The 26,241-nt window shown below is 40.2% G+C and overlaps 1 long non-coding RNA gene across 4 annotated transcripts in view; it reads right to left on the bottom strand.

Annotated features, from left to right (window-relative positions):
- The window catches only part of LOC104998467, a 98,304-nt gene that overhangs the window by 15,825 nt on the left and 56,238 nt on the right, over positions 1 to 26,241 (bottom strand). For 3 of the 4 annotated variants that reach the window (XR_826463.1, XR_826464.1, XR_826465.1), the window contains exons 2-4: positions 17,482 to 17,548; positions 13,096 to 13,318; positions 12,742 to 12,859 (exon numbers count right to left, since the gene is read on the bottom strand). This is a non-coding gene — a long non-coding RNA (uncharacterized LOC104998467). Of the gene's footprint in view, positions 1 to 12,741; positions 12,860 to 13,095; positions 13,319 to 17,481; positions 17,549 to 17,646; positions 17,704 to 26,241 lie in introns of all 4 variants that reach the window. The other variant, XR_826462.1, reaches the window with a different exon arrangement.

Below are 26,241 nucleotides of genomic sequence, written 5' to 3'. Positions count from 1 at the left end.
TTGACAGTTTGACCTCTGGTTCCTCTGCCTTTTCTAAAACAGCTTGAACATCTGGAAGTTTACGGTTCATGTATTGCTGAAGCCTGGCTTGGAGAATTTTGAGCATTACTTTACTAGCATATGAGATGAGTGCAATTGTGTGGTAGTTTGAGCATTCTTTGGCATTGCCTTTCTTTGGGATTGGAATGAAAACTGACCTTTTCTAGTCCTGTGGCCACTGCTAAGTTTTCCAAATTTGCTGGCATATTGAGTGCAGCACTTTCACAGCATCATCTTTCAGGATTTGAAATAGCTCAACTGGAATTCCAGTTTCTATTTGACTTAGTCAAATAGAAAACAGCTCCAATTGACATTTTTCCAAAGAAGATATACAAATGACCAATTAACATGTGAAAGGATTCTCAAAATCATTAGTGATTGGTGGTGGTGGTGGTTAGCAGTGGTTTAGTCGCTAAGTCATGTCCAACTCTTGTACTGTAGTTCACCAGGCTTCTCTGTTCGTAGGATTCTCCAGCAAGAATACTGGAGTGGGTTGCCATTTCCTTCTCCAGGTGATTTTTCCCACCCAGGAATCTAATCCAGGTCTCCTGCATCACAGGCAAATTCTTTACCAAATGAGCTATGAGGAAATCCCAAATACTGGAGTGGATTCCCATGCCCTCCTCCAGGGGATCTTTCCAACCCAGGGATAGAACCCAGGTCTCCTGCATTGTAGGCAGATTCTTTACCATCTGAGCCACCATGGAAGCCCGATAGGGATACACAAATCAAAAATAGGTACCACTTTAAACCTTCCATGGGATTTTCCAGACATGAATACTGGAGTGAGTTGCCATTTCCTTCTCCATTTAAACCTTCTAGGATTCGTAAAATAAAAAATTGAGAACATAACATTCTCTTGCTGAGGATATGGAGAAATTAGAACCCTCATACACTGCTGGTAGGAATTTAAAGTGGGGTAGCCGCTTTGGAAATTAGTCTGAAAGCTCCTCAAAAGTTTAAATACGGAGTTATGATATAAGCCAGAAATTCATCTCATAACTATGTACTCAAAAGAATTAAAAAGTAAGTTCACACAAAAATTTTTACCTGAATGTGCATTAGTACCATTATTCATAATAGCCTCAAAACGGATACAGCCAGAATACTCACCAGTGAATGAATGGAGGAAAAAATGTGGCATACACATGTGAAACTGTTGGTCACTCAGTTGTGTCCAGCTCTTTGCTACCCCATGGACCATCCACTAGGCTCCTCTGTCCATGAATTCTCCAGGCAAGAACACTGGAATGGGTTGCCATTTCCTTTTCCAGGGCATTGCCAACCCAGGGATTGAACCTGGGTCTCCCACGTTGCAGGCAGGCTCTTTACCATTGACCCACCAGGGAAGCCCTGGTATATGCATATAATCGAATATTATTCAGCTACAAAAAGGAATAAACTACTAAAATATGAATGACCACTGAAAATCTATGCCAATTGAAAGAAGTGAGGCTCAAAAAAATCACATATTGTATAAGTCCATTTATATGCAATGTACAGAATGGGTGAATTGAGATAGAAATAGAAAACAGAAAATAGAGATAGAAAACAGGTTAGGGACTTCCCTGACTGACCAGTTGTTAAGAGCTTCCAATGCAGGGGGTGAGGGTTAGACCTTGGTTGGGAAACTAAGATTTTTTTGGTGCAGCAAGGCCAAAAAATAAATTTAAAAAATAATAAAAAGAAAATAGATTAGTCATTGTCAAGGGCTGGAGGGAGAGAAGGATAGGAAGTAACTGCTAATAGGTATGATGCAACTTTGCGGAATGATGAAAATTTTCTTATCTTAGATTGTGGATTGTGCTATGCTCAGTTGCTCAGCCATGTCAGACTCTTTGTGGCCCAATGGACAGTAGCCTGCCAGGTTCCTCTGTGCATGGGCTTTTCCAGGCAAGAATACTGGAGTGGGGTGCCATTTCCTACTCCAGAGGATCTTCCCCACCCAGGGATTGAACCCACATCTCTTGTGTCTCCTGCATTGGCAGGCAGATTTTTTTTACCACTAGTGCCACCTAGGAAGCCCCTAGATTGTGGAGATGGTTGGAAAATTCTCTGAAAACATTAAAAAGCCATTCATTTGTGCTCTTTAAATGAGTGAATCATATGGTATGTGAACTATGTTTCAATAGGTCATTAAGAAATAAAAAAGACAGCTCTTACCTATTGATAAATAGTCAATAGCCGAGAATATTATTTTTGTTTTTCAGCAAACCTGTCAAAACCTTAAGAGGAAAAGGTACCCCATATGATCTGGAGGGCTGAAGTCTATACCAGGAAGGAATCTCTTAGTAGTGTGGCAGCAGTTAAGCAGTTATACTTTTGAGAGGAGGCCCTAACCCTTTACGGGCCAGGAACAGATATGGTCTCCCTGTCTCCTTTTAAGGCAAACCTGGAGCTAGTGAGCTATATTCACAGATCCACTGCAATTCCATTTTGTCAGTCAGACCTCTGAAGTCTTAATCAGGGATTGCAATCTTTCAGAATATAGAACTACCTAGGTTGATTAGCTTGTCCTGGTTTACCCAGAAGTTTACCAGTTTCACACTGAAAGACCCACATCCCAGTAACCCTCTCCGTGCCAGGAAAATTAGGATAATTAATTATTCTCAGACAACCAGATAGAGCATAGCCTATGGTGAGCAGCTGTCTGTATTTGTTCTTATGATCAATAAGCTACAGAGGGCAGAAATTATTACAATAATCTTTTGCTATAGAAAATAGACTCATATCTTTTCCTCTGGAGTCCTGAGGCTCACTGCTGCTCTTTCCCACTGTGGAAGAATGACTGGAGCTTAAAAATAACCCAAGACAGTAAGCCATAAATCAGATTTAATACCATCAGAAAATACATCTTGGCAGTGGGATTCTGTCTCACTCACATATTCGAGCCATGCTGGAAAGTCACAGCAAACTTTATAGGATAGATAGACTGCTTGACGACAGGCAGAAACCACAAATCATAAATTTTGACCTGAAATTAAAACTATTGATAACAGGTGTTCATTAATGAAGGAACTTTTCAAGCACATATATAGGTCCTTGTCTAAAAATTTCCTGGAAGCTAATCATAGCTCTCTGAAACATCTATTTAATAAAATTTATAAACCATACCTAAACTGAAATCTGCCATATCAGAACAAGGTAATATAACATTAAAGGATTATTATTTAATCCATCTAAACTATTTATATTTTCCAGGGAAAAAATAACATTCATTCATAATCAGCTACTAACTGGGTAACCTCAGAAGGGAAAAATAGATCCCAAGAATACTTTTCCAGTAATTTTAGTCATGCTTCCATATAGTAAACAAGAAACTGTGAAGGAAATGAACAAACAGTAGAAAAGTTTTATGTAAAAGAAAAAGCTTCAATGGCAATCTCAATGATGTATGCTTACTCTCCTGGCAGATCCTTAACTTCTGTGTAGTTCATTCAGATGTCTTAGGATCAGCTGAAGCAGAATGTTTTACAAAAATAAACTAACATGAAAACCTTTTCCCAATGTTCATGCAAAGAAGATAATTACAATTTCAGATGTAACGCCAGACTCTTCCTTTTCACATGATGATCTCGTGGTTTCTTAGTTGTGACACATAAAAAAGGTATTTGACCCAAATTGACTCAATTTGTTATATAGTTTATAGAATGTTAAAAGAAAAAAAAGGGAGAGAAACATTCCCCCTTCCTTCCTTCTTTGCTTCCTTCTTTCTATCTACCTACCTCTAACTACCTTGACTTTTCTCTGTAAGTGTGTGTGTATGTTTTACAACTTGGCAGAGGCTGAAGGCACTTTGTTGCTTTGGAAGTCAAACACGTTTGTTACTCAGCTGATACATCCCACATGACAATCATAGGATAAGCTGGTTGTTTTTTCCAAGGTATCACTGCATCATGCTTCTCCTCCTGCTTCAAACTGGGTGTTCCTTGTCCTCAGCAATTTATTTTTTTGTTATGAACTTAAAGCTAAAGTCCATCGAATCCCAGATTTAAATGAATAAACACTGTTCACTTGGTGAAAGAGGGAAGTAACAACTGAGGAAGGCAAATGTTGAGTAAAAGATGTGTTTTATCATGAGCTTCTACAATCTCTGAGGCTGATGTGCCTCTAATCGGACCCAGAGCCCTTTCTCCATACTGAGCCAAAATAATAGGACTGTCTCTTTTTCTTTCACATTCCTCTAACTAGGAATCCAGGCTGTCTGTTGGGACGTTTTCTCTCTCAGAGCTGGTCTTAGAGCTCAGATCAACCCATTATTACCCAGATAGAGTTTTGTTTTGTTTTATTTTTAACCCAGCTTCCCATGAAACCCAAAACAGTACAAGGTCCTGCTTTCCCTGAAGATAGACGGCCTTGCACCTTATCTTCCAGAGTCCACATTGCATGAATTTAGCATCTACAACCTACAATAAATTTTTATTTATTTATAATAAATTACCTTACTGTGAAACTTTGCTTTATAGTTTTTATTTTTTACTGTTATTATTTAGCTGTGCCGGGTATTCACTGCAATGCACAGGCTCTTCGTCACAGTGCAGGGGTTTCTCTAACTGAGGTACATGGGCTTCTCTGGTTGTGGTGTGCAGGCGTAGCTGCCCTGCAGCACGTGGGATCTTAGCTCCCTGACTGGGGATCAAACCCATGTCCCCGAAATTGGAAGGTAGATTCTTTACCACTGGACCACCACGGAAGTCCAAAACTAGGGGAAAGAAGGCCCTTTGAGTTTCTTTAGCTTTTGTGCTTAATTGGATCAACATTCCATTATTTCAACTGTTGGTTTTTCCACCTTAGGAAGGGAAAGGATGGAAATTCTTCCCTTGGAGGGGTGCCTTCCCGGCCTGGTGATAGGGAGCAGGCATTCAGTGTGCTCAGCTTAGCCCCTATACCTCATTGTTGCTTCTCTGCCCCACCTCTCCTCAAGCATCACTCATTCTATTTATCCATGGCATAAGCTTTCTATGTCAGGATCTGGCTGGAATGAGGAGACTTGAAGTTTAGTCAATCTGTAGGGAAAGTCATCAGGGAACCGAATTTTGGTTAATATCCATTCTCCAAACTGTCCCTTTGATTATTTTGTGTTTCAGCTGTCTGATTCCTGTGTCCACTTCTCAATGAGGTTTGAATTCGGAGGGCTGAAAGGAAATAATCACTTCTTCTATAGGAACAAAAACCCTCTCAAGGAACTTCCCTGGTGGCCCAGCGGTTAAGAATCTAACTTGCAGGGAACGCGGGTTTGATCCCTGCTTGGGGAACTAAGATCCCACATGCCATGGGGCAACTAAGCCCGCAGGTGCCAACAGAGACCCAGAGCAGCCAATAAAAAAGTAATTAAAGAAATCACACACACATAAAAGCCTTCCAACCTGTGGCTAAAATAACAAAGGTTTATTTCTCACTTATGTTACTTGTTCACAGGGTCTCTGGTCATTGTTTTTGACTATACACACCACAAAGTGGGAGTTTAGGGGTTTTAAAAATGGCTTAAATATTAGCATCCCTGAGTAGAATTTTATTAGAAAACAGAATAAGAAGAAATGTTCAGATTTTAAACCCACGATATAATTATAAAGACTGTCCCAGAACGCTGTTTTCAAATCTAACTCTTTCTATTGGGGGATATGTTTATAATAAACAATAAAAAAAGGTATGATCTGCTGAATAGGTCTTTTCATATCCTCTGATTTATTTTCGGGAATACTTAATTCAGAGCTTTTCTTTCGGGGTGTTGGCACTTTCCCTTTTTGGAAATGAGTTGTACTAGACTGACCTCTATTATTTCTGGATTACATGCCAGTGATGGAAAGTGAATTGAGTGCTTTGAGGAGGGAAAAAAATCATTACCAGAAAGATGAATAGACTGATTTTGTACTGGGTTCCTAAAAGGAGGGGCTCTGGAAAGATCAGTGGTTTGAATTTTCTGGGAAACATATCTTCTTGGATACTCTTCAGAGTTGTGATAAATTCCTCCAGCAGCAGGTGGGAGGTAGGTCTATTGATAGCAGACTCTCTTCGGGCCCACTGACTTCAAAGAGAGGCCTTTCTTTGCTATGTGATATTCAGATACAAAAACTGCATTGGCTCTCAGATTTCAGGCATTTGGAAAAGAGTCAACAGCCAGCCAAGTTTACAAATTTATTGCTTTGCCATAGCATGGAGAGATGTTTTTCAACAAATATGTATTATTTTCTACTATGTGCCACACCGTGCAATGTGCTGATGACACCTAATCTACCTATTAGATCCACCTAAAAGACCTATTTAATAGAGCTTTTGTTATTGGAGGAGGGAGCTGAATCTAGCCGGTAAACAGCCTACAATTCAGTGTGAGAAATACCAAACTGAGGACACATAGGGTACTAAGCTTCTGTGCGTTTGTGCTTAGTCGCTCAGTCATGTCTGACTCTGCGACCCCTGGTGGACAATAGCCTACCAGGTTCTTCTGTCCCTGGGGATTCTCCAGGCAAGAATACTAGAATGGGTTGCCATGCCCTTCTCCAGGGGAATCTTCCCAACTCAGGGATCGAACCCAGGTCTCCGGCATTGTAGACAGATTCTTTACCATTCTTTACCACCACGGAAGCCCAAAAATACTGGACCGGGTAGCCTATCCTTTCTCCAGGGGAAATTCCCAACACAGGAATCAAATCGGGGTCTCCTGCATTGCAGGTGGATTCTTTACCAGCTGAGCTACCCAGGAAACCCTAACTAATCTTACACTGGAGGAAATCAGGGAAGACTTCCTAAAAGAATCAACCTGGAATTGTGATCTCAGGAACGACAGGACTTAATGTCGTTGGATGACGACGGAATGGATGACGGAATGAGCAAAGTCCCAGGGGCTGGAGAGCATATGGCATATTTGAAAGCACTGAGAATATAAAGTTACATGCAGGGGTGAAGGAGAGAAATGTTTTTGTTTCTGTGTTTTTTAGGGAATAAATGAACAGGAAAGGGATGTGGCTTGAGGTTAAAGGGGTAAACAAATGCAATATCACGGAAAGTCTAGCAAACCATGTTACAAAGTATGACCTCTACCTTTATGGAAATAGTCATTGAATAATTTTTAGCAGGAAAGTGGCATGACTGAATTTGTTTCTGGAGGCCACTCTGGTTGCTATGTTGAAAACAGATTGAGAAAGACAAAGTCTGGAGATAGGAGATTAAAACTCCAAAGCAGGATCTATGTAGCTATCCAAGAAAGAGACAATGGTCCTCTGAGATCATGTATTGGCTGTGGAATGTACAAGAGGGCAGATTTGAGAAAATTCTAGAAGGTAGAATTGACAGGACATGATATGTGGATGGTGTAGGAAAGGAGAGGGGGGACTTTAGCCTGCTACTGAGATTGCTCAAGTCTCTGCCTTGGACACTAGGTTGATAGTCAGGTCTATTGAATGGGGGACCCAGAAGGAAGATCTGAGTCTAAGATTTGAGTCTAAGATTTGAGTCTAAGATCTGGAATTCAGTTTGGGACAGGTTGACTTGAGGTGTGTAGTGGACACTGGCAATGACCTAGTCATGTCCCTGAAGCCTACTATTCAAGGACATGAATTTGAGCAAATTCTGGGAGATAGTGTAGGAAAGGAAAGCCTGACAGCCACAGGGTCACAAACAGTTAGACATGACTTAGTGACTGAACAACAAGTTCCTGTATGTGAAGAAAGCATCTGCATCTCTCGGCCTGTGGTCATTCCTTGCTCACTAAAGTGAGTTTTGCTTCAGGGCACATGTAGTCAGCTACAAAGTTTCAGGGAGTTGATGTCCCAAGAGTGACCAACCACAGTGAGGTACAGGAACTGATGAATCACAATCTTAGCTATCTTTCTCCTTTTGCCTCCACCGCACAGCTTTTGTGATCTCGGTTCCCCCATCAGAGATGGAACTTGGGCCCTCGGAGTCCTAACCACTGGACTGCAAGGGAATTTTTCTTGTTTTTCTACACACCATTTCTGAGGCATCTTCCATCCAGGGTTTAGAGGGTCCCATGAGACTAAGCCTCAGGTATCAACCACAATAGCTGTTCGTTGACACATCCTCTGCTGATTCTCTTTTTTTTCCTGTCTCATTCCCTTAGAAGGCCTCCAGAGATCACCTCCCCCCAAAATAAACCATTTGCACCCATACTGGAGTATCAGAGTCTAAAATGAAGCTGTTTTTGAAACAACCAAGTGGAGGTTTCAGAAGGCACATGGATATGAAGATTGGAAACTCAGGTGGAAACTTTGGGCTGGAAGATATTTAATATTTAGGAGTCATCAACATATGCTTTCTCATTGAGATAGTGAATGTAGATGATTTTTAATAGTCTGTAGAAGAAGTGGAAGGCCAATCATAAGTATTATTTAGGGGAAAGGCAAGGGAAGCACTGACCTCCAGGAGGAACATCCAGAGAGGCTGAAGGAGAAATGGGGAAGTGTAAAACCACACAAATCAGAATAAGTAAAATTATCTTATGACAGAGGAGTTATCAGAGATCTCTAAGAGAAGAAGGCAAAAAATAGTCACTGGATTTAGCTACAAGGAGGTAATTGGTGACCTTGGGAAACACAATTTCAATACAACGTAAAGGCTAAAACATCATAGATTAAGTCATGAATGAGAAGTGAGGAAAGTCTGGGCAGAGAACATAGACAATTCTTTCAATAAGTTAAGCAATGAAGGGAGAGAGACTAATAGAACAATAGCTGGAGAAATCTGCTGAGAAGAGGAGCAGGGTTTCCTGTAAAGCTCCTTCAAATTTCTGCCTAACTTCCTTTCCTGCCTCCCTGGATTTGTGATTTCATGTAGCTGAACCAGATAATCAGGAAAATATCAGTTCTTTGAAGTCAGCCCCTTGGCAATCTTCATTCCATCTGCATCCTTCATTCCCCCTTGCTGTGTACCATCGCATATTCACAGATTCCGAAGACTTAATGGATTCCTTTCTCATTCCTAGTTCCGTTATTAATACTGTATTATTATAGTGTTGTGTCAAATTCTTCTAGAATTAACCCTTCCAACTTGTGTGATACTCTTCTTATACACAGTAGACTGTTGTACAATAATCTGTGTTTGGCCTGAAAACAGTAGTGATTTTATTTATATTTTTATAAGAAACACAAAAATCAAAATTTCAAGCCAAATAGTAAATATATCATGTGGTAGAAAATAACATTTATAGGAATTTTTCCTTCAGTTCAGTTCAGTCACTCAGTCATGTTGGGCTCTTTGCGATCCCATGAATTGCAGCATGCCAGGCCTCCCTGTCCATCATCAACTCCTGGAGTTCACTCAAACTCATGTCCATCGAGTTGGTGATGCCATCCAGCCATCTCATCCTCTGTTGTTCCCTTCTCCTCCTGCCCCCAGTCCCTCCCAGCATCAGAGTCTTTTCCAATGAGTCAACTCTTCGCGTGAGGTGGCCAAAATACTGGAGTTTCAGCTTTAGCATCATTCCTTCCTAAGAACACCCAGGACTGATCTCATTCAGAATGGACTGGTTGGATCTCCTTGCAGTCCAAGGGACTCTCAAGAGTCTTCTCCAACACCACAGTTCAAAAGCATCAATTCTTCAGCACTCAGCTTTCTTCACAGTCCAACTCTCACATCCATACATGACTACTGGAAAAACCATAGCCTTAACTAGAAGGACCTTTGTTGGCAAAGTAATTTTTCCTCAGCCTTCCTAAATTGGCAAGATAGCCACTCAAAGATTACACTGCTGCTGCTGCTGCTAAGTGGCTTCAGTCGTGTCCGACTCTGTGTGACCCCATGGACAGCAGCCCACCAAGCTCTGCTGTCCCTGGGATTCTCCAGGCAAGAGTATTGCAGTGGGTTGCAATTTCCTTCTCCAATGCATAAAAGTGAAAAGTGAAAGTGAAGTCACTCAGTTGTGTTAGACTCTTTGTGACACCATGGACTGCAGCCTACCAGGCTTCTCCATTCATGGGATTCTTCAGGCAAGAGTATTGGAGTGGGTTGCCATTGCCTTCTCCCAAAGATTATGAGGAAGCAATAAATAGTAAACATCAATGGAAGCAGCAGTTACTTATAGGCTCCCAGAGTGTACAGTCAATCTTTTTAAGATTCTTGTTTTTTTTTTTTTTTTGATGTGGACCCTTTTTAAAGTTCTTATTGAATTTGTTCAACATTGCTTCTGTTTTAAATTTTGGTTTTTTGGTTGCAAGGCATGTGGGATCTTAGCTTCCCGACTAGGCATTGAGCCCCACACTCCTTGCATTGGAAGGTGAAATCTTAGCCACTGAACTGCCAGGGAAGTTCCCAGTTGATCTTTATTAATGAGTCTTCTCTGGACCAAGTCCAGATCTGGAAAGTTCTTCATTGGCACTATCCCTATAAGGCTTTAATGAGCCCTATTCCATTCTATTATTAGGAAGCATCACTATGAACAAAGCTAGTAGAGGTGATGGAATTCCAGCTGAGCTATTTCAAATCCTGAAAGACGATGCTGTGAAAGTGCTGCACTCAATATGCCAGCAAATTTGAAAAACTCAGCAGTGGCCACAGGACTGGAAAAGGTCAGTTTTCATTCCAATCCCAAAGAAAGGCAGTGCCAAAGAATGTTCAAACTACTGCACAATTGCACTCATTTCACATACTAGTAATGCTTAAAATTCTCCAAGCCAGGCTTCAGCAATACATGAACCGTGAACTTCCAGATGTTCAAGCTGAAGTTCAAGTTTTAGAAAAGGCAGAGGAAGCAGAGATCAAATTGCCAACATCTGCTGGATCATGGAAAAAGCAAGAGAGTTCCAGAAAAACATCTATTTCTGCTTTATTGACTATGCCAAAGCTTTTGACTGTGTGGATCACAATAAACTGTGGAAAATTCTTCAAGAGATGGGAATACCAGACCACCTGACCTGCCTCTTGAGAAATCTGTATGCAGATCAGGAAGCAACAGTTAGAACTGGACATGGAACAACAGACTGGTTCCAAATAAGAAAAGGAGTTCGTCAAGTTCTGTATATTGTCACCCTGCTTATTTAACTTATATGCAGAGTATATCATGAGAAACACTGGGCTGGTAGAAGCACAGGCTGGAAGAAGCACAAGCTGGAATCAAGATTGCCGGGAGAAATATCAATAACCTCAGATATGCAGATGACACCACCCTTATGGCAGAAAGTGAAGAGGAACTGAAAAGCCTCTTGATGAAAGTGAAAGAGGAGAGTGAAAAAGTTGGCTTAAAGCTCAACATTCAGAAAACTAAGATCATGGTATCCGGTCCCGTCACTTCATGGCAAATAGATGGGGAAACAGTGGAAACAGTGTCAGACTTAATTTTTCTGGGCTCCAAAATCACTGCAGATGGTGACCGCAGCCATGAAATTAAAAGACACTTACTCCTTGGAAGGAAAGTTATGACCAACCTAGATAGCATATTAAAAAGCAGAGACATTACTTTGCCAACACGGGTCCGTCTAGTCAAGGCTATGGTTTTTCCAGTGGTCATGTATGGATGTGAGAGTTGGACTATAAAGAAAGCTGAGCACCAAAGAATTGATGCTTTTGAACTGTGGTGTTGGAGAGTCCCTTGGACCGCAAGGAGATCCAACCAGTCCATCCTAAAGGAGATCAGTCCTGGGTGTTCACTGGAAGGACTGATACTGAGGCTGAAACTCCAATACTTTGGCCACCTCATGCGAAGAGCTGACTCATTGGAAAAGACCCTGATGCTGGGAAAGATTGAGGGCAGGAGGAGAAGGGGATGACAGAAGATGAGATGGTTGGATTGGGTTTGGGTGGACTCTGAGAGTTGGTGATGGACAGGGAGGCCTGGCGTGCTGCAGTTCATGGGGTCGCAAAGGTCGGACATGACTGAACGACTGAACTGATTCCACTCTGGTCTGGGAGGGAAGGAGAGAAAAGGAAGGGAAGCAGAAAGATGAGTATCATCAATGTGTAGAAGGACCCTGGACCATGAGAAGGGAGTGTAAGGTGGTGGCCAGTTCACAAAGGGGTCATAGCCCAGGCTTTGGGGCTGACTTGTGTGGTAAGAGGTGCTACCTGAAGACTGCTGATTGGCCCCAGCTGCTCCCAGCCTAAGGTACACTACTTACACCATCATTCTCTAAGTGGAGAAGTCAAAGTCACTAAAAACTCAGGGATGATTAGATTCCCAGATTGATTGGCAGATCAGAAAAGGACATGAGGGAACAGGACACCATGCCAACAGGGAAGCAGGCAGCAGCCCCTGTTGTAGGTCACCCTAAACACATTAGACGAACTGGGCAGCAAAAGGAATTTAAACACCTTCCTGGAAAGTTCCACCCCTTCCTGGTCGCATTAATGACTTAGCATGTGAAAATGGTTCACAGGTCCTGAATATGCATTAAGCCTCTCTAAGCCATTTACTGGGCTTCTCAGGTGGTGCACTGGTAAAGAATCTGCCTGCCAATGCAGGAGACGTAGGAAACACAGGTTTGATCCCTGGGTCAGGAAGATCTCCTGGAGAAGAAATGGCAACCCACTCCAGTATTTCTGCCTGGAGAATTCTATGGACAGAGGAGCCTGGTGGGTTACAGTCCCTGGGGTTACAGAGCCAGACACAACTGAGCAACCAAACACACACACAAGCCTCCTTCTAGACGCATTATGGCCATTATGTGATTTAATCTTACCCCCAGTTCAGTAGGCTCCTTTAGCACCTGTAATGAACAGAGAGAAAACTGAGGCCAGAGAAGTTTAGTTACTTACCTAAGGTCACACAGCTGATGCACTTCAGAGTTGAGATTCAAATTCTAGACGCTGATTCCAGAGCCTTTTCAACCAGGAAATATTTTATGCAGCTTTCTCTTCAGGATCATTTCTTCTTCTGTGGATGGATAATTCGAACCATCAGCCCATTTTGCTCTATAACAAGTGGCTTTTCCTAGAGCTATTTGTGTTGAAGTCTAGAAGAAATGTGTAAAATAAGTAGGCTATGAGAGAATTACCAGCAGGGGAAATATAAGAATGCCAGGTAGCTGTTTTGCTCTTTTCATGTCTTCAAGAAGATAGTTAACTTCCAACTGCTTAGGTGAGAAATGCGGAGAATATGTAATAGTTTACCTCAACAAGTACTTGTTTAGTGTCTCCTCCAGGAACAAAGGTGACATGTGGTGTTTCACGCCGTGTTTCAGGAAGGCCTGTTTGACTTGATTTTCCTCTCTACTTTGAGAGAGGTGAAGTTGCCAAGCCACTGTGAGGCAAGAAACTGGTACTGGAATTGCTTTTTCAGATCTGACACTGCCCTGGAATCCTTACTTCCGTTGAGTCATCTTCATACTGGCACCTAAGGTGTGTTGTAACAACGAACCATAAAACTGTGTTACAGGGTGTGTCATGACCATCCACCAATGTCAACTTGGCTGGTGCATTTACATGAGAGGGAAATTACAATGTGTAGCCACTGTGTTCCTGTAATAATGAGACTGGAATTATTAAATACTCCCTGACTCTTTCTAAGAGAATCATGGAGAAGGTTAAGGTTGTCATGTTGAATAAGACAATATGGTCACAATATCAAATCACCAGCCAAACCCTGCTGACTCTTGGTATAGAAGCAAAATTTAAATGCTAAAGTTATGAACTCTAGCTTGGAGATAGCTCTTGCATGAACCCCCACATTTAAGTGTATGTGTGTGTTTTAACCTAAAACATTTTTAGTTTATATATTATTATATAGCTATTTTGATTTTTTGCCTTTGAGGTAAAGTTCTATGAATTTTAACACATGTATAGATTCCTGCAACTACCTCCATGGCCAGGATATAGAACCATCCCATCATCCACCCTCCAAAAAAGACTCTCTCCTACCATCCCTCTATAGTCACTCACTCCCAGTCCCTGAAAACCACTATCTTTCTTCTTTTTAACAGTTTGTCTCTGAGAAAGCCATATAAATGGAATCTTACAGCATGTAACCTCTTGAGACAAGCTTTTTTCAATAAGCACAATGCCTGGATGATTCATCCAACTTGTGCGTGTATCAATACTTCCTTTCTATTTATTGCTGAGCAGTATTCCATGGTATGAATGAGTCATCATTATTAACCTCCTAAAAATTCATTATATTTTTAATTGAAGTTTAATTCATATACAATAAAATTAACCCCTTTACCTTAGTTTTTTTTTTTTTTAAATGAAGAAATGAATCATGTGAACATCCTTACTCCATGAAAAGATATGCTTTAAACTGGAAACAGATTTTTGGACATGCCATGTTTGTCTGACTATCTCCAGTAGATGGTCTCTATATTTGGAGAATTGTTCAGTACAGTTCTCTTTCCATCTGCTTGTACTCATGTCATTAACAAATAAATGTTCACTTCTTTCAACTGATTTCATATTGACTCTCCAACATTCTGCATTGTCTCTATTCTTTAGTGTTTTTTCAATACATAATACCTGTACATTGCACAAAATACAAAATGGTACATACCAAGATAAGTAAGTCACACCCACTTTCTATCTCCCAGTAACTCAGTTTCCTTTCTGGAGCTAACAGTATCCTCAATTTTTGTTAAAGCATCATTAGAGGTATACTATGTTTTTACAAATACATACATGTATCAATGTATTAAAAAGTATGTACAGAGACATATATAAGTATACAACTATAGGTATGCACGTGTATTCAGCTTCTCAGTCATGTCTGACTCTTTGCAACCGCATGGACTGCAGCCCACCAGGCTCCTCTGTCCATGGAATTTTCCAGGCAAGAATACTGGAGCAGGTTGCCATTTCCTACTGCAAGGGATTTTCCCAACCCAAGGATCGAACCTGCATCTCTTGCATCCCCTGCATCAGCAGGCAGATTCCTTATCACTAGTGCCACCCAGGAAGACCCACAAATATATATATTAATATATTTTAATATAAACTATAGATGCATATAAAAATCAATGCATATATGCATGCTGCTAAGTAGCTTCAGTCGTGTCCAGCTCTGTACGACCCCATAGACGGCAGCCCACCAGGCTCCCCCGTCTGTGGGATTCTCCAGGCAAGAACACTGGAGTGGGTTGCCATTTCCTTCTCCAATGCATGAAAGTGAAAAGTGAAAGTGAAGCCATTCAGTCGTGTCCAACCTGAGTGACCCCATGGACTGCAGCCTACCAGGCTCCTCCGTCCATGGGAGTTTCCAGGCGAGAGTACTGGAGTGGGGTGCCATTGCCTTCTCCGGCATATATGCATATGCATACACACATACATTTTCCCCACACACAAATGGGGGCATATTCTACCCAATGTTCTGTACTTTGCCTTATTCTCTTAACTTCCCTTCTCTCAGAATTCTTTCCAGAAAAGTACACTCAAAGCAGTATAGTAAGTCCATTTTACTCTATTGTTTGAGTGTATTAGAATTGATTTAAGTATCACATTACTGATGGTCCAGCAAGTTTCTAAACTTTGTTCACACAAAGAATATATTGTTTTATTTGTATCATTTCATTTCACACAAATGGAAGCATCTTTATAGGATAATTTCTTAGAAGTGGAATTTCTGAGTCAAGGGATATATTCATTTCTGTTTTTGAAAGATTTGGCCAAAATATCCTTCAGGACAGTCACATCAGTTTATATTATATTAGCAATGGATCACAGGGTTTCTACATTTATTTAGTAACTAATTATATTCAATGATAAGTATCAGAAAATTAGCATTAATAGCTTCTCAATCTTTATTTTTATGACATTAACACTTTTGAAGAGTTTAGGCCAGTTCAAAAACTGTCCTTCAATTTGGGCCTTTATTTTTTAAAAACAAAGAACCAATTGCAAATAACTCAAAGCAAAATACAAGGAAAACTTTTCAGATATAGACAAGAACAAGAAAAATAAAATTTAAAAATGTACTTAGTAAGAATACCTATCATTTGTGGGGGGTGAGGCTAAGAGGAGAGAAATAAGTGAGGAAAATTAAGAGGAACAAACTTCCAGTTACAAAATAAATGAATCATGGGTATGAAATGTATAGTGTGCAGAAATAGTCAATAACTATGTAATATCTTGTAATGTGACAGATGGTAACTAGACTTAGTGTAGTGACAATTTTGAAATGTATAGAGATACTGAATCACTGTGTCATGTGCTAACAGTGTTGTAGCTACAATTTATTTCAAAAACAAACTCATAGAAAAAGAGATCAGATTGTGATTATCAGAGGAGGGAAGAGAAAGGAGGAATTGGATGAACGTTAGTCAAAAGGTACAAACTTCCAGTTATAAGATAAGTAAGTACCTATAATGTACAATTAACACTGTGATATAATGTACAACTAACTCTGTGGTATGTTATATATACAAACTTATAAGAGAGTAAATCCTAAGAGTTCTCATCACAAAGAAATTTTTTTTCTATTTCTTTAATTTTCTATCTATATGAGATGATGGGTGTTCACTAAACTTACTGTAGTCATAATTTCATGATGAATGTAAGTCAAATCATTATTCTGTATGCCTTAAACTTATACAGTTATATCTCAATAAAACTGGGGAAAAAAAAGAAGGAATACTTATCATATTTTGTTTGTTTGTTTGACTACTTACCATTTTTTGAGCACTTACTATATGGCAAATATTGAGTTAAGTATTTTGCTAGGGGTAACAGTGAACAGTTATTGGATGCTGAATTTGTGCCAAGTGAAGTGCAAAATTTTTTATATGCATTTATCTCCTGTATTCCTCATAATAATCCTTCAGTATTCTCTATATAATGCATGATTAACCTGCAGTACAGAGAGGCAGAATTGTTTGCCTCTGGTCACAAAATTAGCTCTCTTCCTATTCCTTTCCTTCCCTTCTCTTCTTTTCAAGTTAAAAAAGTTCATATGCTCATTAAATCCAGAGGGGGTAAAGTAAAAGTGGAGTGCCTGCTGGCCTCCAGAGGTAACCTCTATTAACAACTGGGTGTGTTTATTTCCACACCATTTTCTATTAGAGCCAAGACTTAAATCCCATCTTTTCTGACTCCAAAGCCTTTATTCCTAATGAATATTCAATGCTGTCTTCCATAGGTAAATAGAAAATTATATAATTATATACATATGCTATAAAATGAAATGGCTCTTAAAACTCTTATCAGTTGGATTATTGTTGAAAAGTAGGAAAAGCTAAAACATATTAAGTACCATCTCTCTGATACAAAGAGCCTTTTTATCCATAGCATAAAGAAGACTAAATTAACTAACTAATTAAAACTAAAAGAGCTTTTGACAAATGACACCCTGCAAGTACCTTTTGTGAACTTGCTACTTAGCCAACTGTTGACTATAAAAATAGAAAGAATAAGGCATGTGACCAAAGAGGAGGAACAAAAGCAGCTGAAATCAAAAGCAGTCCTGTTGTGCAATAGCTGATCTAGTTGAAGCTTTGCTGTAGAAGGAGCTTCGAGTCATTGGGTCCCACAAAACTCTTGCAGTTTCTAATAATTTCTAATCTAATACTAGATTACCTGTAGAGTACTGTCTGTGTGGTATCCCAGTGAGGTTATAATGGTGCTCAGTCATGTTCCACTCTACCTAAGGTCAAGAAGAACAGCAAAGTATCAATAGTAATGGCACTGGGAAATAAAAACTCATTTCTTCGGGTCATAGAAGGATCCAATTTAAAAAATTACCTTTGCATTGGATGATGATGCAGAACGCTGATGCCTCATTCTTCATAATCTGGGAAGCTAGTCAGTGAGGAGAACCCAGCAGTTTCATTGAGTTAAGATTCCCTCTGCCTTCTACTTCCATATAGCAAACACATTTCACTGGATCTCAGACTAAAAGATCTCTGTTAATTTTACCTCGAAAAATTTCATCTTTCCTTTCCTTGTATTGCTCTTGTCCCATTTTGGTGAAAAGGTAGTTAAACCTTCATAAAACAAAGTTCATGGCTTTCTTCCCCCTCCTTTTTCTGCTTGTAATTGTAAATCTCTAAAACTTTGGATTATCATTTCTTTAAAGGTTTTTTAATATGCACCATAAAATTTTCTGTACCTTCTCTTTTTGTAAGTGAAAAAAGGAGTGTTGCAAGAGTCCTGAGTACTTTCCATTTCTTTATTGGGTATCGGTTCATCTTTTTTTTTTTTTTTTTTGGCAACTTTGTTAACTTTTGTTTTCTAGAAAAAAATACACTTTAACTTTTCAGTTTATTGGTAAAAAATTCTTCATACTATTCATCCATAATTTTAAAAGTCTCTGATATTTCTCTAGTTATGTCTCTTTCTTTACTCACATCTTTTTCTCATATTTTCATTCTCTTTGAGTGTCTCTGTCAATATTTAAAGAAACCTATTTTTATAGGCTTTTCAAAGAACCAGCTTTGGGTGTTTAGAGTTTTTGTTTGCTTCCTCTTTGGGGGGTTTATCTATTTTCAAACTTGTTGAGTTGAATATTGTATGCTTAGTTGACTTGTTTTTAATACTTTTATATAAATACATTTGCATAATTCCACTTTAGCCACAGGCTGGCAACAAAAGATTTCCTGGGTTTGAATCTCTGCTCTGTCACTAGCTATATAGTCTTGGACAAGCTATTTCACTGAAGCTCTGTGCTTCAGTTTCCCCTTCTTGTTGTTCAAATCAATTATTCATTATCCTTACCAATGTTTTAAATGCTTGGTCCATCATTATCTGAGAGAGATGTCTTAAATTCTCCCAGTTTGGGGATTAACATATTTCAAGGCTGTTTTTTGGGGGTGCAAGGGGGCAATACATACAAGTACATGATGATTCTATCCTCCTGGTAGACAATTGCTTATCTTAATATTATATCCTTCTTTTTGCATTAAATTATATTTTTGTAAATATTAATATTCTTATACCAAATTTGTTTTGTTTAGAGTAGATGTTGACAGATTTATATTTTTCTGTATCTTCATTTTCAAAGAAACCAAGCTAGTGAATGGCAAAACCAGTTTTATTCCTAGACCCAGTCCTGTGTTCTTTTTTCCTGGCCATGACACATCCTAGGTCTACCTTCTTTCATGAATCAGCTGTCACTCTTCACTGTGAGGCCTCTCTCAAAACCTCAGCCTATAGTGACTGCTTCCTCCTCTGAATGTTCAATGCCAGCAGTACTTATCAGTCCTGAAAATGTTCTCTTCTAGTGCTGTATGTGCATCTGTTCTGGAAGTTCCTTAAAAGCTAGAATAGGGTTTTGTTTTTTTGGCTCCAGTGGGTCTTCATCACTGCATGCAGGCTTTCTCTAGTTGTGGCAAGTGGGGCTATTCTCTAGTTGTGGTGCTCAGGCTTCTCACTGGGGTGGCTTCTCTCGTTGTGGAGCACAGGCCCTAGGGTGTGTGGCTCAGTAGTTGTGGTTCGTGGGCTCAGTAGCTATGGCTCTCGGACTTAGTGACTCCATGGCATGTGGGATCTTCTGAGACCAGGGATCAAACTGATGTTCCCTGCATTGAAAGGTGGAGTCTTAACCACTGGACCACCAGGGAAGTTTCTAGAACAGGGGTTGTTAATCAAGCTTCAGAAACAGAGAACTGATTGAAATTAAAAAGTGCTAATTTGGGGTTTGTTAGAACTGCAGGTGGAGAAGGCAATGGCACCCCACTCCAGTACTCTTGCCTGGAAAATCCCATGGATGGAGGAGCCTGGTATTGCCTGGAGAATTCCAGGGAATGGGGAGCCTGGTGGGCTGCCGTCTATGGGGTCGCACAGAGTCAGACATGACTGAAGCGACTTAGCAGCAGCAGCAGCAGCAGGACTGCAGGATACACAGATTCAAGAAGCAGTTGAATTGTGTTTTCCCAGATCACAAAATGGCTTATAAGGGAAGAAAACTGAAGATTACTATGAGTTACTTGAATTATTTTTCAAGAATTATAATTGGAGCTGGAAAGAAGTAAGGGTGCTTATTAAGTAAGAATTGGTTGGAGTCTAAAAAGGTTGCCTAGTTACAAAGGGAGACCTTGAGACCACAAGGTTGCAGCTGGCAAGTGTTGTTTTGAATACAACTGGTAGTGTCTTTGGATCTGGTACAGTTCAAATAGAGCTCAAGTTCTCATGGTGTGGAGATGTGTCTGAGATCAGATTCTCAATGGCCACCTGACTCCATTTTTGTATGCCTGTAAGTGTGGTTAATCCATTATAATTTCAATTTGTCATCAGTTCAGTTCAGTTGCTCAAGGAAGCTTTTATCTTCTGTTATTCATTGTGAAAGATATAAAAGAGGAATGAAATAATGACAAATAACAAAAATGTTGGGTTGGCCAAAAAGTTCGTCCGGGTTTTTCCTTACCATCTCGTGGAAAAACCCAAAGAACCCAAATGAAATTTTCGGCCAACCCAGTAATAATAGCTACCATCTACTGAGCACTTAATATGTGCCATGCACTTTATTAAATGCTCTACATGCACTGTCTCATTTATTATTTACCAGATTTACCTTCTGTGGAGACTGTAATCAGGACCAACTTATCCATTATGCTCATTAGGTACAATGCCTAGGACCCACAATGCTTTTAGAGGTCCATGAAAATGTTTAAGTTTCTTTTAGAATCAGAAGGGAAAATAAAGGAATATAATCTTCCCTGGATATTAGTTTTTCTCACAGCCATAAAATGTAATTTATAATATTTTTTATGGAGTAAGCATCCATGAGGGCAAAATGCCTTTGGGCCTCAGAAAGTCATAATGTAGCCCTTGCTATAATCATTCCCACTTAACAAATAAAGAAACTGAGGCTCAATCAAGTGGAGAAATAAAACATGCAACAGAGCAAGAAATGGTAGAGATAATTTTGGATATAGCTCTGAGGGACTCTACTGATGACCCTTTTAATTACTACGCTATACATTAGACAACATTATGTAGCAAGAAGCTCACACCAAATTTGGAAAACAAATTTGTTTAATACTAATCAATTAGAAAATACTTCAGGGAAAGGAAAGAATATAATTAACTGCCCAAATTCAGGGACAGAGCCACACTATGTAGGACCTCAGGCTTTTACAACTTGAAAGATCTTCTTTCAGAAAAAATAGTAAAGTATAAATAAAAGTTAGGCCTAAAGTTTTTGGAGGGAACTGTCCCAAGAAGGGAGCCTTCAAATGGAAGCCTCATTTTGTGTGTGTGTGTGTGTGCACGCGCTTAGTCCCATCAGTCATGTCCGACTCTTTGCTACTCTATGGACTGTAGCCTGTCAGGCTCCTCTGCTCGTGGAATTCTCCAGACAAGAATACTGGAGTGGGTTGCCATGCCCTCTTCCAGGGGATCTTCCTGACCCAGTGGTTGAACCTGCGTCTCTTACATCTTCTGCATGGCAGGCAAGTTCTTTACCACTAGTGCCACCTGGGAAGCCTGGAAGCCCTATTAGCTTCACGGTAAATCCATCTCATCTAAATGTCCTTGCACGTGAAGAAGGCCAGACAATGAATGAATCATCGTCAGCCAGGAATATCAGCAGAGATTTTTAGGAGGAGATGGACTTTGAAGTGTGGTTGTGATTGATGCTTTTGAACTGTGGTGTTGGAGAAGACTCTTGAGAGTCCCTTGGACTGCAAGGAGATCCAGCCAGTCCATTCTAAAAGAGATTAGTCCTGGGTGTTCTTTGGAAGGACTGATGCTAAAGCTGAAACTCCAATACTCTGGCCACCTCATGCGGAGAGTTGATTCATTGGAAAAGACTCTGATGCTGGGAGGGATTGGGGGTGGGAGGAGAAGGGAACAACAGAGGATGAGATGGCTGGATGGCATCACCGACTCAATGGACATGAGTCTGAGTAAACTCTGGGAGTTGGTGATGGATAAGGAGGCCTGGTGTGCTGCAATTCTTGGAGCTGCAAAGAGTCAGACATGAATGAGCGACTAAACTGAACTGAGCTGAGCTGTGATTGGGCACCCTGAGTGTAAAGGCAGTGGGGGGAGTGTGAACACTGTCTGTTCACAGAAGGACAGAAAATACCACCTGCCTGAAACCCACAGTGACACTGGCCATAGGTGAACCACTGGGTTTGCTGAGGAAGGCAGTGCCTATTTGAAATGCCAGGATGGAAAGTCTGCTGGGAATGTTCATACATTCCTTGGTCTTACAGCATTACACAGTGAAATGCATCAAAAACATGAGAAATAAGGACTTCCCTGGTGTCCAGTGACTAAGACTCTGTGCTTCCAATGCTGGGGTCCCAGGTTCAATCCCTGATCAGGGAACTAGATCCCACATGCTGCAACTAAGAGTTCACATGCTGCAATGAAAGATTCTGCATGGCGCAATAAAGATTGAAGATCCTGCATGTCACAATTAAGATCCAGCACAGCCAAATAAATAAAAATAAATAGTTTTTTTAAAAAGAAAAAAAAAAAGAGGATGAGAAATCTGGTGCCAAGGGCAGGACTCTTAGGAGGGGTGGAAAGAGGCAAAGAGATCTAACTGAAGGACTATTATGGGTTTATTTTAATGAGTTCCTTATAAATTATGGGTGGCAGAGAAAAGGAAGGAGTGAAATAAGAGAAAGAGATTAAGAATGAAAAAAGATCAATCAGGCAGATGTGAGGACTAGACAGGGCTAAGACTCAGAAATAATTTTTACATTCTGAGCCTGGTCAATTGAAGGAATAGCTCTGGGACTGCCAGAAATGTAGGGAGTGGTTAGATGTGGTTCTAGAGAAGCTAAATCCAGCTATGCCAAAAACTCGAACCAACTGGGCTACATGCATCCCTGGGAGAAGCTGAGTCCAGGGACAGGGAAATATCCTGAAAGAACTTGAAGGGGTTCTGCTGGTGTATTAGCCTTTACAGTCTTTTCCACATACCAACTCCCCATTGGATCAACACATTCTTTCTCCATTATGTTATCAGCATTTAGAACCCCCAGTCAGGTCTTACCCTTCTAACTGACTTAGAAACATTTTGCTTTTAACATGGCTTTTGTTGAACACTATTATGAGATGAGCTATAATTTCACTCTCAGGGTTTCAGATGAGCTATAATTTAACTCTCAGAATTTCAGCCTATCCTGTGCCTCTCTCCAGGTGAGTGGTCAAGAAAACTAGTCACATTGAAAATAGGAAACATAAAGAGAATAAATATGAGAGGGCATTACCAAGATAATCAAAACAGGGATATGGAATTAGAAAGGGGGTGGATTCTTCCAATGATTCAAAATACATTGACTGCATATTCGTTCCACGTCAGGCTCGTTGCTTGGAACAAAAGATATTACTGTGAAAGAAATGCAGTGTCTGCTTTGAAGGTGTCTGAGTTTTCAAGGATGGCTGTTTGGGAAACTGACAGGGTCAGAGAATTAAAACAGCAAATTCTAGAGGGTAGGGAGCAAGATGATGAATTTAGTCAAATTTGATGTCCTGAATAATGTATGCTATGTCTAATACACAGTTGCAAACATGGAAATGGTGTTCAGGAGAAAAGGCAAGGCAGGGGATACAAATGTTAGGGTATAGAAACCAGCATAAAATCAGTGCCAGAGGCAGACATAGAGGATGAAACTATCGTTTCCAAGGCTAATAGTATCAATGGAGGGTTGCTTGTTTTGTTTTGTTTTTAATATTTATTTATTTGCCTGCACCAGGTTGTAGTTTTGGCAGTTGGGACTTTCAGCCTTTGTTGTGGCATGTGATTAGTTGGGACATGCAAACTCTTATTTGCAGCAAGTGATATCTAGTTCGCTGATTGAGGATTGAACCTGGACCCCCTGCATTGGGAACGTCGAGTCTTAGCTACTGGGTTACTAGGGAAGTCCCTAGTGGAGGTTTTCAAAAGAATGACAGTTGCTTCAAAAATTAAAGAATGATACAGAATTGGTTAAAAGAAAAGAAAAGTGTTAAAGAGTGGTGACTATAGCACAAACAAGTTAGCCAAACTTGGAGGAGGATCAACATCAGATCTTGCTTTTTAAGACAGAAATTTCGCTGTAAGTACTTCTTTACCAACATCCTCAAATGGTGATACATAGATTGTGTAATTCCTCATTTCTAAACATTACCCCATGAATTATTTAGCCATAGTTTCTAAGTATAGGGGGTTGTATTGGTCATGATAGATATATGATAGATATAGCTATATATATACAGATTTGACTAGAGAGAAATTTAACACAGAGAATTGATTCCATGGTGGCCACAGACTGAGAAGGCAACTGGGGACACTGAGGCAATCCAGAGATTAGCAACAGCAGGAATTCATTACCAATTCTATGTCTGCAGGGACAACAGAAGGAGGTGGCTTCACCCAAGCTTAAAGCAGAACCCATCTGGAGTGAGTTAGAGCCAAAGAGGGGACTGCCCAACAGAAGCTGGGAGCCAAGAGAGACAATCCAGAGGAACCAAGAAACATCCTTTTCCCTTTCTTCCTGCTAATCTAGGTCAGTGCTATCAGTGCCTTCCGCTATCAGAGCCCAAGGCAGCCTGGGAATTGTAGTTCCCTTTCATAGGGGGAAGAGTAAAGGGAAAACAGCAAGGAAGTGATCTTTTTGTTATTGATTTGTAAATTTATTATATGATGATCAAAGACTGTAGTCTATTTGATAATAATTATTTGTTATTCATTGAAACTCATTTTGTGGCCTATGACATAGGTTTTGTAAATGTTCCAAGTTTTATTGAAGCATGTGTATTCTCTATTTTGTTTGGGGGCAGTGCTCCACAAAGGTCTGTCAGACTTGGTTTGTTAGTTGTGTTGCCCACACCATAAAGATATTAATACATCTTTATCCATACAGCTATTCTGATGGTATGAAGTCAGTTTTTGAAATAAGTTTGTTAAAAATCTTTCATTATAATCATCAGATCAGATCAGATCAGATGAGTCACTCAGTTGTGTCCACTCTGCGACTCCATGAATCGCAGCACGCCAGGCCTCCCTGTCCATCACCAACTCCCGGAGTTCACTCAGACTCACGTCCATCGAGCCAGTGATGCCATCCAGCCATCTCATCCTCTGTCGTCCCCTTCTCCTCCTGCCCCCAATCCCTCCCAGCATCAGAGTCTTTTCCAATGAGTCAACTCTTCGCATGAGGTGGCCAAAGTACTGGAGTTTCAGCTTTAGCGTCATTCCTTCCAAAGAAATCCCAGGGCTGATCTCCTTCAGAATGGACTGGTTGCATCTCCTTGCAGTCCAAGGGACTCTCAAGAGTCTTCTCCAACACCACAGTTCAAAAGCATTAATTCTTCGGCGCTCAGCCTTCTTCACAGTCCAACTCTCACATCCATACATGACCACAGGAAAAACCATAGCCTTGACTAGATGAACCTTTAAATTCACATGCCAGTTATATGAAAAATAAGGAACATGAATGGAAATAGTTGGAAGGCTGATACACCAGGCCAGGTGAGAAATGATGGTAGCTTAGCCTAAGATGGTAAGAACATAGAGAGAAAGAGAAAGAGAAATTAATGCTGATTTCTAGGTTTCTGGCTTGGGAAACTGGGGTGAATGAGGGTACAGTTCACATATATGGACTGCCATTGACCAGGGATTTTTGCTTGAGCAAATTACATAAATTCTTTGGACTCAGTTTTCTTATTTATAAAAATGGGTATAATAGATTTTATTTCATAGGGTTATTGTGATGGTAAAAAGAGTTAATATATGAAAAGTATTTAGCACCTAGCTAAATAAATCTTCTATATAAGCTTTTATTATTATCAACTAATGTATGGTTAAACAAGTGAAGGATTGGGTTTAAGGTGGGAAATCAAGATTTCCTATTGAAGCTCATTATGTTTGAGTTGTTTTGTCAGTTACCTTTTTAAAAAATACTTTTCTTTATTTATTTAGTTAGTTGCACTGTCTTAGTTATGACATGTGGGATCATAGATCTTGGTTGCAGCATGAGAGCCCTTAGTTGTGGCATACAAGATCTAGTTCTGTGACCACGGGTCAAACCTGGGCCCCATGCTTTGGAAGTGTGGAGTCTTAGCTACTGAATACCAGGCAAGTCCCTGTAAGTTACCTTTTAGTAAAGAGAGTCTGAGTAATCTTGGCAAACACTGCTTAGGAATGAAAGAGGACAGAAGTGAGAAAAGACCACTGTAAGGTCCAAGGCCACCTACAAGAGGTGGCAGAATCAAGGAAAGGAGAGTAGACAATAGCTTCAGGAGCAAATAAGGGTCACTTCAGAATGAGATGGAATAACTGAATAAGAGCCCACATGTGCTTTCTGCTTATTTTTGTTTTGCAGTGCTACAGTGTGTTGTTGTCTGGCTTGGTTCTAGCTAAGGAAGCCAGTCATTCTGAAAAGACTGCAGAAGAGCAGA

The sequence above is a fragment of the Bison bison genome, unplaced genomic scaffold, assembly GCF_000754665.1.
Source record: "Bison bison bison isolate TAMUID 2011002044 unplaced genomic scaffold, Bison_UMD1.0 scf7180017864330, whole genome shotgun sequence".
Taxonomy (NCBI): Eukaryota; Metazoa; Chordata; class Mammalia; order Artiodactyla; family Bovidae; genus Bison; species Bison bison.
This window is presented reverse-complemented; position numbering and strand designations above follow the sequence as displayed.